At 34.0% G+C, this 11,074-nt stretch overlaps 1 pseudogene; it reads left to right on the top strand.

Annotated features, from left to right (window-relative positions):
* The first annotated feature begins 3,939 nt into the window (after positions 1 to 3,939).
* LOC109394536 (elongation factor 1-alpha 1 pseudogene) lies at positions 3,940 to 5,322 on the top strand (annotated as a pseudogene).
* Positions 5,323 to 11,074: the final 5,752 nt, after the last annotated feature.

Here is an 11,074-nt window from a genome sequence, read left to right as displayed (position 1 = left end):
TCTATGAAAATAACTATATGTTAAAAACAAAAGAATTAGCGAGTGACATTATTTCGCACTTTATAAATTTCTTCAATGTGTAACATAATAGAAGATGTTGGATTTCTAAATCTGTTGTAACATTACATGCCATGTAGCCTCTGGAAAATTCTACTGAATGCTCATGAGAAAATAAGAGCAAATATGGCAAATAACATCTTAGTATAATTTTGAGCAAAGTTGTGACTCTGTGGACCCCCTGAAAGAGTTTCAAAGGACTCCTGGGGGTGCCCAACAACACTTTCAGAACCACTGACCTAAGAGTTATTTTGGAAAATCATTGATCCACTTAAAGCTATAGAAAACATTATATAAAGGATAATAATTTATTTAAAAAATAATTTAAAATAATTTTTAAAATAATTTTTTTTAAAAACCTTTTTTTGTTTGTTTTTACTGTAAATGTAAAAGCACAGGTATATGATCTCTAAAACTAAGACTACTCTACTTGCAGATGACAATTTCCTGCATAGAAAATTCCAAGAAATCTACGAAAAACTCCTAGACCTATGAAGGTAATTCAACAAGTTTGCAAGATACAAGATCAACACACACACACACACACACACACACACACACACACACACACACACACAAAACCCTCACATTTCTAACAACAAACATATAAAAACCAAAATTTGAAACAAAATATTTACATTCCAAAGAAAATGAAGTACTTTGGTTTGAAACTAACAAAAAATATACAGGATCTGTATGGTTAATACAAAATGCTGATGAAAGAGATCATAGACCTACATAAATAGCGACGTACTGTGTTCATGGATTTGAAGATACAACGTAGTAAAGGTGTTAACCTCCTGAAATTATATATGTGTGTGTGTGTGTGTGGGGGGTATAACGCAATTCCTTTCAAAATTCTAGCAAAGCTTTTTGTAGACATAATCTTGTTTTAAAAATGATGTGTAAAGGCAAAGGGCCTATGATTGCTAAAACAATTTTAAGAAGGAAGAATAAAATAAGGGGACTCACTGTACCCAATGTTAAGCCTGATTGAGGTCACACCATAGCTATTATTAATTGATGTATTAACAGAAAAGGTACTTGTTACACGATGCCACGGTCCCAGTCCATCACCAGTAGCCGCTGTGGTGGAGGGTACATTGGGAATCACTGTTTCTTCCATCAGCTTTAGCAAGATCATTTGTATTTTTTGACCCTCGATGTTCTGACTTTGAATACAAGTCAACTAACTTATCCCAACATACTGATCCTGCAAACACTATAATATAGCAATACAGCACATTTACATCAAAATCAATTCAGTTCAACCAAAAGCTGGTGTGAACATAGCTAATATACCAGATACTGGAGTGGAGACAAAGAAAAATAAGACCCCTACCTTGAAAAGTTTACACTTTTTTTGAAACTGACGATACAAAATAAGGAACTCCTACATAGTGGGGTACAAATAGTTTGTGCTTTGCCAAAGGGCTTGCACTGATTTTTACCCAGGTTCATTGGCATAGCTATCCCTAAAGAAGATCCAGATAGTCAAACGGATAAATATTAGAAAAACAATATGTATACCAAATACCAAAACTGAAAGTTAGTTTATATTCAGGTTAATATGCACAAGTGTTTACAAAATTAAATCAGGATTATATGTGAAAAACATCATGCTTTTGGTTACCACGTGCCAATAAAGTTCATCTGTATCTGCCAGACGACAAAAGCTTTACATGGTGAATTGATGTGTGCCTGATGCTGGTCACTTCCTTTGTCATTTCTAATGCAAAACCTCTTTCTCCATAAGTGACATGTGATTAGACAAAGCCACCCTGCAGTATTTGGAGGTGAGAGTAAATGCACAATGAGCAAAATAAATGTAGCAGAACATGGGCTCCGAATTCCTAATGGCTGCTTGGCAGTAAAATATGTGTATGCAATAATAATGACACTGTATTACCCGCCAAAGCAATGAGATTCCCATCCACGGGAAAAAGAAATGCATGAAAGTGCCAAGAAACCATTCCCAGCAGCAGTGGTGAGGCCCCTCCTCCCATTTCATCAATCACCAGGCAGGGCAGGAAGCATTGTCCGCTGCGCCCCCACCCCCAACCTGATGCGGAGGTCCCAGAGGGGAGCCTGGGAGGCAGTGTCAGCTCCACCAGCTGCAGCACAGCGACACTTTCTTTTGGATTTATAGCATAATTCTCTGCGAAGGATTTCAGTTACTACGATGTACAACAGCCTGGTAATGCAATCATATAGTTACTCATAAGATACGAGACTCTTAATTTGAGTTCATCCTGAAATGGTATACATTCTATTAAAATGCACTTGTTTTTCTCCTTTTAAACTAAGGTTTCTTTCTCTTACAAAGATATAAAAGGAAAAAGGGAGAAAACCTGACTATTTAAAGATGATGAAGCATTTATAATCTTACTCTGAACTTTCAGCAGGAAAACGTTCCATGGGCTTGCTTCACCCTCAGCCTTGACCATGTGAATTTAGAAGTCATGAGACTGATGTATGATTTCATGAAATTCTTCAGTTATGTATGAAGGATTTAAATTTCAGTATGATATATTCAAGGTTTCCAAATATCTCCAGGAAAAGGAAATTAACCAATGAAGATCCCCAAATTAAGATTATTTTTGCTGATATTCCCTGAGCACTAAAGAATAAATTCTTTCCTCCTAAATCTTCTAGGATGAACATAAATTGCAACAGGAAAAGGGGAAAAAAAGCTTTAACAAAAAAACCCAAAATGCTTGTTTCCATAAAAATTCAATGTGACCATCAGTTCATAGTAGTTTTTAAATGAGCAGTTTGATATTTAAGATAATAAAAAAAGTCACATAATATGCCAATTTTCCTAGCAAATATAGCTCATTGAGTGAGTATCTCTGTGAAAAAGGTCATTTCTGCACTTATTCCAAATTTCCTTTTTAAGGGAACCTCTGCCCTCATAGATAAAGCTAGATTAAGAAAAATGTTTTCTTAGAACTAAGGAGTCTCTCACCATATATTTTTGATGAATTAATAAATGTCATTGGTAAAATGTAAATTTACTTTTCATTAGCAATAGTAGGTGATTAAAGAATTAACAACTAGATATTGTGCTGAACTGAATCCTCAAAAACATGATATAGTCATCTCAAAATGGACATCTTTTAAGAGATTAGAATTAGTTTGAAACAATAATAAACAAATAGGGAAATATCTTAAGCAGTAAGAAATATGAGAAACAGAGAGGGTTAAAAGAGCATTGGAAATGTACAAAATAACTTATTGAACCAAGTGTTTGGAACTATATTGCAACTAGAGTAGATGCATTAATGCCCTTCTCAGACCCCCTTACCTGACAGTGTACCACTCCCCCAGCTGCTATAAGTTTTTATTACAACGGCTTACAGCTGCTCTTTTTTTCCAGATAATGATTGTCCTGGATGGAGAGAAGACATCTCTCTGTGGTTATGGAAGGTCCCACCCACACTGGGAAGGAGCTTAGCCCACAACCATAATTGATACAGGGATATGAAATCTAATTTTTCTCAATGGGACAACTCTGGGGTGCCATTTATACTCTCTAAAGCTCCACCTGGGATCGGGCTGAGCCTAGACTTCTGCTGAAAGCACATCCTTTCTTTTATAGCTTCTTCATCTACTCTATCATCTTCTGTCACTTCCTTAGTTTTTTTTTTTTCTTGAGAGCATGTCTTCAAAATAATAATAATGATAATCATCATCATCATCATCATCATCATCATCATCATCATCATCATCATCTGCACAGGAATCTCCAACTTAGGCTCTGGTCTAGGGAAACTAACCTCACAACAATCGACCAACCTGATATTTTAGCATAAGGAATCATGAACTATAAAATAACTCAGGGATTTTTCACAACAGGTTTGCCACCAGAACATAGGTATCATGAAAACCACTGCTAAATCTCAGCCAAAATGGGAAAGGAAAAGACGCAACAGCAATATTGTCATCATTGGACATGTAGATTCCGGCAAGTCTACCAATACTGGTCATCTGACCTACAAATGTGTGATCGACAAAAAAAAAACATTGAAAATGTGAGAAGGAGGCTGCTGAGATGGGAAAGGGCTCCTTCAAATATGCCTGGGTCTTGGATAAATTGAAAGCTGAGCTTGAGTGTGGTATCACCGTTGATATTTCCCTGTGGAAATTTGAGACCAGCAAGTATTATGAGACCATCATTGATGCCCCAGGACACAGAGACTTTATCAAAAACATGATTACAGGCATATCTCAGCCTGATTGCTGCTGCCGGTGTTGGTGAATTTGAAGCAGGTATCTCCAAGAATGGGCAGACCCATGAGCATGCCCTTTTGACTTACACACTGGGTGTGAAACAACTAGTTGTTGGTGTTATCAAAATGGATTTCACTGAGCCACTTTATAGCCAGAAGAGATACAAGGAAAATATTAAGGAAGTCGGCTCCTACATTAAGAAAACTGGCTACAACCCAGACACAGTAGCATTTGTGCCAATTTCTGGTTGGAATAGTGGCAACATGCTAGAGCCAAGTGCTAACGTGCCTTGGTTCAAGGGGTGTAAAGTCACCCATAAAGATGGCAATGCCAGGGGAACCACATTGCTTGAAGCTCTGGATTGCATCCTGCCACCAACTTGTCCACCTGACGAGTCTTTGCACCTGCTCCTCTGGGACATCTACAAAATTGGTGGTACTAGTGCTGTCCCTGTGAACCGAGTGGAGACTGGTATTCTCAAACCCAGCATGGTGGTCACCTTTGCTCCAGTCAATATTACAACTGAAGTAAAGTCTGTTGAAATGCACCATGAAGCTTTGCATGAAGCTCTTCCTGGGGACAATGTGGGCTTCAATGTCAAGAATATGTCTGTCAAAGATGTTCATCATGGCAGTGTGACTACTGACAGCAAAAATGACCCACCAATGAAAGCAGCTGGTTTCACAGCTCAAGTGATTATCCTAAACCATCCAGGCCAAATCAGTGTCGATACACACTGGATTGTCACTCAGCTCACATTGCTTGTAAATTTGCTGAGCTCAAGAAAACGATTGATTGTCATTTTGATAAAAAGTTGAAAGATGGCCTGAAGTTTTTGAAATCTGGTGATGCTGTCTCGTTGACATGGATTTGGCCCAGGTGTGTTGAGAACTTCTCTGACTACCCTCCTCTGGGCCGTTTTGCTATTTGTGACATGAGATAGTTGTGGGTGTCATCAAAGCAGTGGACGAGAAGGCAGCTGGAGCTGGCAAGGTCACCAAGTCTGCCCCGAAAGCTCCGAAGGCTAAATGAACATTACCTGCTACCCCAGTCTTAATCAGTAAGTGGAAGAACGGTCTCAGAACTGTTAGCCTCAATTGACCATTTAAGTTTAATAGTGAAAGACTGGTTAATGATTACAATGCTTTGTAAAACCTTCAGAAAGAAAGGAGAATGATCTGTAGACCACTTGTTTTGTCTGTGTGACAGTTTTTAAGTTGTTAATTTTTAAAATTGGTACTTTTTAATGGAAACAAATTTACCAAAAATCTGTCATAGAATTTTGAGACCCATTAAAACAAAGTTTAATGAGAAAAAAAAATGACTCAGGCAATTCCTCAATTTTTTACACTTTTACTTTTGTTCCAATGAAATTCTATCTTATGTACATTTGAGAATTATTGATATCAAATAGACGGTATTTATTGATGTCATTCCAGTTTTCAGAAAAAACTTTATTTAGAATGAAAATATGATGTATTTAAACCTTCTTAGAGTCAACAAAGTTTACTATATTATTTTGAACCTATCTCTTAGAATTTCCATTATTGCTTGATCCTTACCCTTTTTTAGGTAACACAAATATGCATAGAAGGGGAGATACATATGGCTATTCAACATTTGAACAGTTCTCTAAACGTATTTCAATGTTGTCTTAGTGTATTTATCTACATCTCTCTGAGTTATAATTTTGAAAACACTAGGACATCTATCTCCTTTTGTAATTAGTTGATCTGTATTAGAATTTTTTCAAATTATTCCTACATTTCAGGATAACTAAACACATTCTTCAGGAAATGACATCTATTAGTGTCAGTGGCTCAAAATTAATTCCCTTTAATATTTATACTGCAGAGTGCACGTGGATGGAGACAGGACTGAAAATGCTGGAGGGCTGGTTTGTTTGTTTTGATTTTGCTTTCTTTTTTATAATGAACACATAATCCAATGAGATTTTCTACACATTACAATCAAAATCAATTAAGAACCAAGTACTGATTTGTTTTGCCATATTTAACTACATTAAAAGCTTATCATTGTTACAATTTAATGTTTACCAACTCACTTTATTGCATATTAAATGCAAAAATCTATGGTAATGTAATATTGAGATTGCATATTTGGAATTAAAGGGAAAAAAGAAAATGCATGGTTAGATTCTCTTAGCAAAAGTTGGTTATTGGTTGAAGGATTCATATAAAATAATTTAAGTGGCAAAAGTGGCAATTTTAATGCAAAAAAAGTATAAAATCAGCTTAACATTTTAATGTTTATCTATATAAATTCAGAGGATGCAAAAAATGTATACACATTTTAAGAAAAAAACTATTAAAATTGTAATACAATGAATGACGCTAGCATTCATTTGATTATGCCATCTTTTGAGCAAACATCATATTACACATTGCTACCATAATTCAATTCAACTTCAAAAAGTAATACATAGATAACCTCTCTTAAAATGTGTGTACATTTTTTGGCACCCGTGGAATATATGTTTTGTGTATGTATATATTTAGTATCAATTTAATTTCACTTATAAAAACTTACTTGAATAATTTTAAAGTATTTTTAAAATTTCTGTTGACCAAATAGATTGAAATGTTACATAAGAAATTATTTCATTTTTCAATTGATAAAAGTTTGTTTAAAAAAGGTACAGCAGTGAAGCAGTAAGAATCAAGCGCTCCAAAAAGAATCTTTCAGAAACTATTAAAATTTAATACTACACACTTAAAATAAACAAATTTAAAAGTTGGACAGATGGAGGTGACAATTTTGTTGAAAATTTGCCAGAGCATGGAGTAGAATGATTAAGACACGATGAAATATATGATATCAAGAAGCATAATTCTTGACCTCCAGTTTCCTCTACCTACTTAGAAACTCAATAAATGTATGTGTAAAATAATGAAAGAATTCAAGCAAGTTTTATACATTGAATGGTCATATCGGTTACCTAGCACTATAATAATTGTACATTGCAAGCAACAAAACAATCCCAGTGATGCAGAACAAGTACCTATTGCTTGTCTGAGGTGGTCATTAGGTGGCTGTGATGCTCTAAATAGCTCACTTATTCATCTGGGGTTGGCTGCCTACATTGGTCAGCTAATCTGGGTTGGCCTTGGCTAGACTCACTCAGACCTCTGTAGTTTGGCTAGCGTACTTATCGATCTATGGGTGAGTGTATCCCACATGTTTCTGACCCTCCAGAAGAGTAGCCCAGCAATTTCTTACAGCAATGACAAAAAGTGGGAATGAGAACGTTTCATTCAATCCTCTTCTGCATCAAATCTTCTAACATCCATTGGCTAAAGAAAATCACATTGCTGAGTCCAGAGTCCAAATGGAGGATGCCAAAAAGCTGCATGACAGAGGCCATGGGCTTAGAGGGAGGAGAGAATTAGGGCCAATGATGCAGTCCACCACAATGGGTATTTGTTGAATGATTACATTATTCTCAGAACTTGTTTGGCTTAAAATGTTTTTATTATATGACCAATATGCCAACCAAAAAGCATGAGGTAGGTTGTATATAGCTATAGATTCATGCCATTAAGCCCCATTCTTTCTTTTTTTAACCATTTGTAATGTCAGATATGTAACAATTTATAACATTAAAATTATTTTGAGGTTTAATTTTGTCCTATAAAAATATGATTTTGATAATGAAGGAAATGTAAAAACCAAATTTCTGACTAACTATAACCTACTTAAGAAGGCAAAACACTTCATTCACTTTTGTAGAGCCTACTTACAAATGAGTAGTTAAATTATTTTTATCTCCTCCATAAATAGCTCCCTCAAAGACTGCAAGTTGTAATCCTTGTTTGCTACTATTTAGATTACTATATGTACTTAATAATAAAATTAAATTTGGGATTTATTTTTATTAACAAAACTAAACTTTTTCATGAGTTAATATTTTGTCTTTTGAAACAGAATTTGTGACTTTTTTCCAATATGAAATTAGAAAATAACATTTTGAAAAGTAAATGACATGGATTATGAATGTAAAATTAAATTCCAAACCAAGATAAATATGTACAGCATTATAATAGTAATTAAACTGTTCTAGGTTCAAGATATTCAAAGTTTATCCTGGACATCAAGAATCCCTGGAGAAGAGTTCAGGTAGGAGGCTACCTATAGGTACGGTATATGCCAAGAAGGTTCCTTGAGCCCAGCTGACCCAGGAGAACAGTTACCCAGCCACAGAGAGAAAAGATCTTCTGGGAGTTAAAAATACCATATATTGTACATCCTGTTGTAAGGTTGGATGAAAGGAAAAATGGGCAAACAAGTGCCTGGTGATTTTCTGTAAGGGTAGATTTAAGACAAAAAAAGAACTAAATAGCAAAAATTGCTTAAAATCCTTTAACAGGCTCACAGCTAGCAATTGCAGCACCCTAAAGGAATCTCATGTTATAAATTATTTTCTGAAAATATATTTTAAAACAACAATAATAAGCTATACAGTATTAGAAGACTCTTGAAACAAACTTTAATTTAATACTGGATTTTTAAAATTATCCAGAGAAAAAAGTACAATAACAGGGAAAAGGGAGTGTTTTGCAAAGATTACAATTAGGAAAAAATGAAGCCTATTTAGAGATCTAAGGATAAGGTACAAATATCATATATATTTGATAATTTAGCTTGAAACTTAAAGGTAGTTTGAAGAAAATAAAAGTACTATTTTAGTTAGTAGATTGTATATGTTCAGAATTTATGTCCAAAATATTTGACACTAATTAGATACACAAATACATGAAAAGACATGGACTATGCACTATCATTACCATCATTTAATACTATTTTGGAAATATTATCCAGTGCAATTAGATAAAAGCAAAAAATAAAAGGTATAAAACTGAAAAAATGACCAGTAACCTGTGGGAAAATATTAAATAGTGTGATTGGAATCTCAGAAGAAGGAGAGAAGTGGGAAAGGGAATATAAAAGGTATTTAAAGACGAAAACCAAAATTCATGCCAGGTGGAAATCGCATCTACAAAATGTCATGAAGGGTGCTGGAAATCACAAACATGTGGCAAATATGCGGTCACATATAAAAAATATTTCCTCATTTTAAAATCTCTTTAAAAGATAACTGACTGTTTCAATCGAAAATAACACCAATATATTGTGGGGTTTATGGGATTTCAGAAGAAAAATGACCAGGAGTAAGTATAAGAAGTATGTGTAAGATCTACATAGAAAAAAAAAGATATATGTGAATAAAACAGCTTAAGATGTTATAAAGGACACAAAATGAGATCAATGCATAGAAAATCATCTCACTCTCTCTCTTGGACAGGAAGATTCAATAATAACAGGTAAGCTTTATTATAAGAGAGCATGATGTGTTGTTCTAAGCTTTTTACCGGCATTAACTCTTAATCTTTGCAAGTGCCATATGATATTAGTGCTAGCATTGTTCTTTTTTTTTTTTTATCATCCAGGTAGAGACAGAGAAAGTTACCTCCCCGAGGTCACAAAGCTAGTAAGTGATAGAGTCAGAACTTCAGCAGAACAGGTAGTCTGGCAGTCTGGTGTTAATACCCATAAAAGGTAATTCTGCCTTTGAATGTCATAAATATGTCAATTCTCCCTCTATTAGCCTATAGATTTAATTATCTCAATACATACACTATCAATTCTAACTTTAGAATGAGAAATTTATTTCTACATTCATGTGGAAAAAGAAATAATAATAAAAACTCTGAAAAGTAAGTGAAATAAAAGAAGACTAAGTCAATGGAACAGAATTGAGATGTCAGGAATAAACCTAAATTTCAAATGAATTTATTTGTATTTAAGTATATGTAGAAGTAGCATTATGTATCAAAGAGGAAATGATGACTTTGTCAAAAATTTATTGTAACACTGGTAGCCATCTGGAGTAACACACTTACTTCTTACATCAAAATAAAGTTCAAATAGATCAAGATTTTAAATGTGAAAAGTGTAACCAAGAAAAGTAAAAAAAAAAAAGAGAGACTATATTTAAAAACTTGGAAGGCTGAAGTCCTAAGTGTGATTACAAAACCCAAAAAAACATAAAAGATTGATAATTTCAATTATTTAAAAGTTAGAAATATCTGCATGGCAAAAACACCATGATTTGAAAGGAATATGAAAAAATGGGGAAAATGTTTACAATACACATCACAGAAAAGAAGTAACTTAGTAAACTAGAAGAACCTACAAATAAATCAACAACCCAACAGCAGAAGGAGCAATGGACAAACTATTCAAAGAACAGAAATTTGAATAGCTCTTAAACATATGAAAATATGCTCAATTACGTTTGTAAAAAAATAAAAGTATGCAAATTAAAACTAAAAAATATAACTCATTTTTAATCTATTGGATTGCTGAAGATCAAAAAGCGTGTACACAGTGTTACAACAACATGAGGAAACAAGCACTCGCATACATTTTCGGTGGAAATATAAAACGATGCCATGTCTATAGATGATAACCTGGTATATCCATCATAACTGAAAATATACATGCCATTTAAAGCAATAATTATACTTTTAGAAATGTCTTATATACATAGTATTTGAAAACTGATTTTTGTACATGAATACTTCCTGCACCAATATTTATAATATCTAAACAGTTGAAGAAGTTCATAAATGATGGACTAGCTAAATTAATTAAGATATATCCATAGAAAAGAATGCTATGCAGGCACTATGCATATATGTGTGTTAAAACAATTACATTAATATATTTTGAGAAAAGCATTGTGTAATAAAGCATGTACATA

Source organism: Hipposideros armiger, unplaced genomic scaffold, assembly GCF_001890085.2.
Source record: "Hipposideros armiger isolate ML-2016 unplaced genomic scaffold, ASM189008v1 scaffold_427, whole genome shotgun sequence".
Taxonomy (NCBI): domain Eukaryota; kingdom Metazoa; phylum Chordata; class Mammalia; order Chiroptera; family Hipposideridae; genus Hipposideros; species Hipposideros armiger.
The sequence above is the reverse complement of the archived record's forward strand: the minus strand, read 5'-3'. Positions and strand labels throughout refer to the sequence as shown.